The sequence below is a fragment of the Cryptomeria japonica genome, unplaced genomic scaffold (assembly GCF_030272615.1).
Source record: "Cryptomeria japonica unplaced genomic scaffold, Sugi_1.0 HiC_scaffold_1232, whole genome shotgun sequence".
Lineage (NCBI taxonomy): Eukaryota > Viridiplantae > Streptophyta > Pinopsida > Cupressales > Cupressaceae > Cryptomeria > Cryptomeria japonica.
In genome coordinates this window covers 2,501-8,632 of record NW_026729787.1, presented here as the reverse complement: position 1 = coordinate 8,632, position 6,132 = coordinate 2,501, and the positions used below count along the sequence as shown (strand labels likewise).

At 63.4% G+C, this 6,132-nt stretch overlaps 1 non-coding gene across 1 annotated transcript; it reads left to right on the top strand.

Annotated features, from left to right (window-relative positions):
* Positions 1–1,650: 1,650 nt before the first annotated feature.
* On the top strand, positions 1,651–1,769 carry LOC131873208 (5S ribosomal RNA). The gene has a single exon (XR_009371216.1). It is a non-coding gene; the product is annotated as a 5S ribosomal RNA (ribosomal RNA).
* The last annotated feature ends 4,363 nt before the right edge of the window (positions 1,770–6,132 follow it).

Genomic DNA, 6,132 nt, shown 5'->3' with positions numbered 1-6,132 from the left:
CCCGAGGTGCACACCCGGGGCAAACCGGGCTCCGACTTCGTGCACGCCGCACCTTGGAGCACACTTCAGAGCGCTCCTTGGTACGCACCAGGGCGCGCAACCCAGCCAAGGTGCTCACCCCCGGCGAAGGTGCACGCGAGGTGCGCACCCGGGGCAAACCGGGCTCGGACTTCGTGCACGCCGCACCTTGGAGCACACATCGGAGCGCTCCCGGGTTCGCACCAGCATTGCGCACCTTTGATGCGCTGCCTTCACTAATTTCCAGAAAAGGCAAAAAAAAGAAAAAAATGAGATTTTAAAATTTCCGTTTTGAAAGATAGTGAAAAAAACGGAACGCGGGTGCCATCTTGAGCCCGCCCTGGTGTGCAGCCCAGGCAAGTTGTGCGCACCAAGGCACCCACCCTGGCCAAGGTGGGTCACGGGGTGGGTCCTAGGGTGGGTAACGGGGTGGGTACTAAGGTGCGTGCCAAGGTGGGTCATAGGGTGGGTGCCAAGGTGGGCACCAGGGTGGGTGTGCACCAACCCTAGCCAGGGTAGGTCACGGGGTGGTTGTCGGGGGTGGGCGTCAAGGAGCCAAGATGGGTGGCAAGTAGCCAAGTTGCGTGCCAAGGTGGGTGTCGGGGTGGGTGCCAAGGATCCAAGGTGGGTGCCAAGGAACCAAGGTGGGTGTCTGGGTGGGTGCCGAGGTGGGAGCCAGGGTGGGTCCCAAGGTGAGTGCAAAGGTGGGTGCCAGGGTCAAGGTGAGTGCCAATGTGGGTTCCAAGGTGCCAGGGTCAGGGTGAGTGCCAATGTGGGTTCAAAGGTGCTAAGTTGGGTGCGAGGTTGGGTGCGAGGGTGGGTGGGTGCCAAGGTGTGCTAGGTGGAAGCCCGGGTGGGTCGGCATCCCATGGGTGTCGAGTTGGGTGCCTGATGGGTGCTTCTTGTCAAGTTTTAGTCGTCGGGACTCATTTCGAGCCTTAGAGGTCGTTTCTTGTCCGGTTGCCCTGTCTTCGACCTGGGAACCCAATTTTGGTCCTCGGGTCCCATTTTTTTTTGTCTCGCATCCCACTTTTGGCCTGTGGCCTTTTCGGGGTCGATTCTCGTTTTGGGCATCAGAGCATGTTTCTTCTCCTAAAACCCAATATTTGTTTATTAAGTCTCGGAACACATTTTTGTTCTCGTGGACCCATCATGGGTCTTGGAACGCATTTGTGGTCCTTGGGTCCCATTTTGCATCCCGAAACTTGTGTTTTGGTGCTTGATCCCTATTTTGGGTGCCCACCTTGCACCAAGTGCGCACCCGGGGCAAACCGAGCGCCTTGGTGCACCGGGGCAAGATCGAGCGTCGCACCCGAGGCGCCCCGAACATGCACCAAGGTGCACTCGGCCCACATGTGAGCGCAGGTCGTTGCGCCCGAGGTGGTGTGTGGGCACCGCGTTGCAGACGGGACACTGCACGCACACGACGCCCCCTCCAGGTGCACGCACGTAGGCCGGGCCGGGTGCACACCCGACGCCCTAGCAAGGTGCGCGCACCCGGGCAGGGCTCACACTTGGCGAACGGGGCGCACTTCGCGAGGGAGGGTGTGCACCTCGACGGGGGTGGGTGGCCGGGGTGGATTCGCACGTGGGTCGCGGTTTGCTAAGTACACACTGCGACAAGCTCATAACGGGTGCGATCATACCAGCGTTAGTGCACCGGATCCCATCAGAACTCCGCAGTTAAGCGCGCTTGGGCCGGAGTAGTACTGGGATGGGTGACCTCCCGGGAAGTCCCGGTGTTGCACCCTTTTTTTAGTTTTTCGCCGGGCGTCGCAATGCTATTTGAATAAACCTTTTGCCCGTTTGCGTTCTCGTCGGGGCCGGGCCGGGCCGGGGTGCGCTGCCCGCACTACCGCGCGCGCGGGGGCGACACCGAGCGCGCACCCGAGGCGCCCCGAGCACACAGGCCACGGTGCAACCCGGGCGTTGTGCGCGCACCCCGGTGCGCCCGAGGTGCTGCGCGCCGCACCCAGGTGAAATCGGTGTGCACCTCGGCCAGTGCGCGCTCGGTCGAGTCGCGCACGTTGGCCAAGGTGCACGGTGATGTTTCTTACTCTAAGGTTCCGCACCAGACGCCCGGGACAGGTGAGCGAAGCTGGGCGGGGCCGGGTGCGCGGCCGGGGCAGGTGCACGCAGCTGGAGAGAGCTTTGGAGCACACTTCGGAGCGCACCAATGATGCGCTCCATTCAAAAGTTTCCTGAAAAGGCAAAAAAAGTTGAGATTATAGAATTTCCCACTTGAGAGATTGTAAAAAAAAAAAATTTAAAATGAAGGAAACGCGGGTGCCAAGGTGTGCGCAGCCCAGCCAAGGTGTGCGCACCAAGGCGCCCACCCTGGCGAAGGTGCACGCAAGGTGCGCACCCGAGGCAAACCGGACAATTAACCCAACTTTCGACTTCGCGCGCACCTTGGAGCGCACTTCGGAGCGCTCCTTGGTGCGCACCAATCTTGGGCACCTCGGAGTGCACCATGGCGCCCACCAAGGTGCGCACCCGGGGCAAACCGAGCTCCGACTTCGTGCGCACCTTGGAGCGCACGAAAGGTGCGCACCATGGCGCCCACCAAGGTGCGCAGCCCAGCCAAGGCGTGCGCATCAAGGTGCGCACCCTGGCGAAGGTGCGCACCCGGGGCAAACCGAGCTCCGACTTCGTGCGCACCTTGGAGCGCACAAAAGGTGCGCAACCCAGCCAAGGTGTGCGCACCCCGGTCAAACCGAGCTCCGAATCGTGCGCACCAGAGGTGCACGCCATCGTGCGCACCTTGGAGCACACTTCGGAGCCCTCCTTGGTGCGCGCCGATGTTGCGCACCTCGGAGCGCACCCGGGGAAAACAATGCAATTAACCCGACTTTCGACTTCGTGGGCACCTCGGAGCGCTCTCGGGTTCGCACCTCGGAGCACACCGAGGTGCCCACCCTGGCGAAGGTGCACGCGAGGTGCGCACCCGGGGCAAACCGGGCTCCGACTTCGTGCACGCCGCACCTTGGAGCACACTTCGGAGCGCTCCTTGGTGCGCACCAGGGCGCGCAACCCAGCCGAGGTGCCCACCCCGGCGAAGGTGCACGCGAGGTGCGCACCCGGGGCAAACCGGGCTCCGACTTCGTGCACGCCATGGTGCCCACCGCGGCGAAGGTGCACGCGAGGTGCGCACCCGGGGCAAACCGGGCTCCGACTTCGTGCACGCCGCACCTTGGAGCACACTTCGGAGCGCTCCTTGGTGCGCACCATGGTGCCCACCAGGGCGCGCAACCCCGCCGAAGGTGCACGCGAGGTGCGCACCCGGGGCAAACCGGGCTCCGACTTCGTGCACGCCGCACCTTGGAGCACACTTCGGAGCGCTCCTTGGTGCGCACCATGGTGCCCACCAGGGCGCGCAACCCCGCCGAAGGTGCACGCGAGGTGCGCACCCGGGGCAAACCGGGCTCCGACTTCGTGCACGCCATGGTGCGCACCGCGGCGAAGGTGCGCACCCGGGGCAAACCGGGCTCCGACTTCGTGCACGCCGCACCTTGGAGCACACTTCGGAGCGCTCCTTGGTGCGCACCAGGGCGCGCAACCCAGCCGAGGTGCCCACCCCGGCGAAGGTGCACGCGAGGTGCGTACCCGGGGCAAACCGGGCTCCGACTTCGTGCACGCCGCACCTTGGAGCACACTTCGGAGCGCTCCTTGGTGCGCACCATGGTGCCCACCAGGCCGCGCAACCCAGCCAAGGTGTGCGCACCAAGGTGCACGCGAGGTGCGCACCCGGGGCAAACCGGGGTCCGACTTCGTGCACGCCGCACCTTGGAGCACACATCGGGGCGCTCCCGGGTTCGCACCGGCGTTGCGCACCGTGGTGGGCACCTCGGAGCACACCAAGGTGGGCAGCGAGGTGCGCACCTTTGATGCGATGCCTTCACTAATTTCCATAAAAGGCAAAAAAAAAACGAGATTTTAAAATTTCCGTTTTGAAAGATAGTGAGAAAAAGGGAATGCTGGTGCCATCTTGAGCCCGCCCTGGTGCGCAGCCCAGCCAAGGTGTGCGCACCAAGGTGCCCACCCTGGCGAAGGTGCGCGCCCGGGCAATTAACCCAACTTCCAACTTCGCGCGCGCCAGGGTGGGAGCGCACCCAACAACCGGGCCTGGGAAGAGCCAATGCGAGAAACCCCACCAAACGCTCTGACAAAAAAAGAGGGGGCGCTCCAGTAACCCCGCTTCGGAGCGCACCCTGGGCAAACCCAGCCAAGGTGCCCACCCCGGCCAAGGTGCAGGCGAGGTGCGCACCCGGGGCAAACCGGGCTCCGACAACGTGCACGCCGCACCTTGGAGCACACTTCGTAGCGCTCCCGGGTGCGCACCTCAGAGCACACCAAGGTGGGCAGCGAGGTGCGCACCTTTGATGCGCTGCCTTCACTAATTTCCAGAAAAGGCAAAAAAAAAAGGAGATTTTAAAATTTCCGTTTTGAAAGATAGTGAAAAAAACGGAACGCGCGTGCCATCTTGAGCCCGCCCTGGTGCGCAGCCCAGGTAAGGTGCCCACCCTGGCAAAGGTGCGCACCCGGGCAATTAACCCTACTTCCGACTTCGTGCGCGCCAGGGTGGCAACCGGGCCTCGGAAGAGCCAATGCGAGAAACCCCACCAAACGCTCCGACAAAAAAAGAGGCGGCGCTCCAATAACCCCGCTTCGGAGCGCAGCCGGGGCAAACCCAGCCAAGGTGCCCACCCCGACGAAGGTGCACGCGAGGTGCGCACCCGGGGCAAACCGGGCTCCGACAACGTGCACGCAGCACCTTGGAGCACACTTCGAAGCACTCCCGGGTGCCCACCGGCGTTGCGCACCGTGGTGGGCAGCGAGGTGCGCACCTTTGATGCGCTGCCTTCACTAATTTCCAGAAAAAGGCAAAAAAAAATGAGATTTTAAAATTTCCGTTTTGAAAGATAGTGAAAAAAAAGGAACGCGGGTGCCATCTTGAGCCCGCCCTGGTGCGCAGCCCAGGCAAGGCATGCGCACCAAGGTGCCCACCCGAGGTGCACACCCGGGGCAAACCGGGCTCCGACTTCGTGCAGGCCGCACCTTGGAGCACACTTCGGAGCGCTCCTTGGTGCGCACCATGGTGCCCACCAGGGCGCGCAACCCAGCCAAGGTCTGCACACCAAGGTGCCCACCCCGGCGAAGGTGCACGCGAGGTGCGCACCCGGGGCAAACCGGGCTCCGACTTCGTGCACGCCATGGTGCCCACCGCGGCGAAGGTGCACGCGAGGTGCGCACCCGGGGCAAACCGGGCTCCGACTTCGTGCACGCCGCACCTTGGAGCACACTTCGGAGCGCTCCTTGGTGCGCACCATGGTGCCCACCAGGGCGCGCAACCCAGCCAAGGTGTGCGCACCAAGGTGCACGCGAGGTGCGCACCCGGGGCAAACCGGGGTCCGACTTCGTGCACGCCGCACCTTGGAGCACACATCGGAGCGCTCCCAGGTTCGCACCAGCGTTGCGCACCTTTGATGCGCTGCCTTCACTAATTTCCAGAAAAGGCAAAAAAAAACGAGATTTTAAAATTTCCGTTCTGAAAGATAGTGAAAAAAACGGAACGCGGGTGCCATCTTGAGCCCTTCCTGGTGCGCAGCCCAGGCAAGTTGTGCGCACCAAGGTGCCCACCCTGGCGGAGGTGCGCGCCCGGGGCAATCCGGGCTCCGACTTCGTGCACTGCATGGTGCCCACCAAGGCGCGCAACCCAGCCAAGGTGCCCACCGCAGCGAAGGTGCACGCGAGGTGCGCACCCGAGGTGCACACCCGGGGCAAACCGGGCTCCGACTTCGTGCACGCCGCACCTTGGAGCACACTTCAGAGCGCTCCTTGGTGCGCACCAGGGCGCGCAACCCAACCAAGGTCTGCACACCAAGGTGCTCACCCCGGCGAAGGTGCACGCGAGGTGCGCACCCGGGGCAAACCGGGCTCGGACTTCGTGCACGCCGCACCTTGGAGCACACATCGGAGCGCTCCCGGGTTCGCACCAGCATTGCGCACCTTTGATGCGCTCCAATAACCCCACTTCGGAGCGCACCAGAAACCCCACTGGACGCTTGGGCAAAAATGTAATGCGCACCCGAAGCCCCTACCCAGAAATCCCCA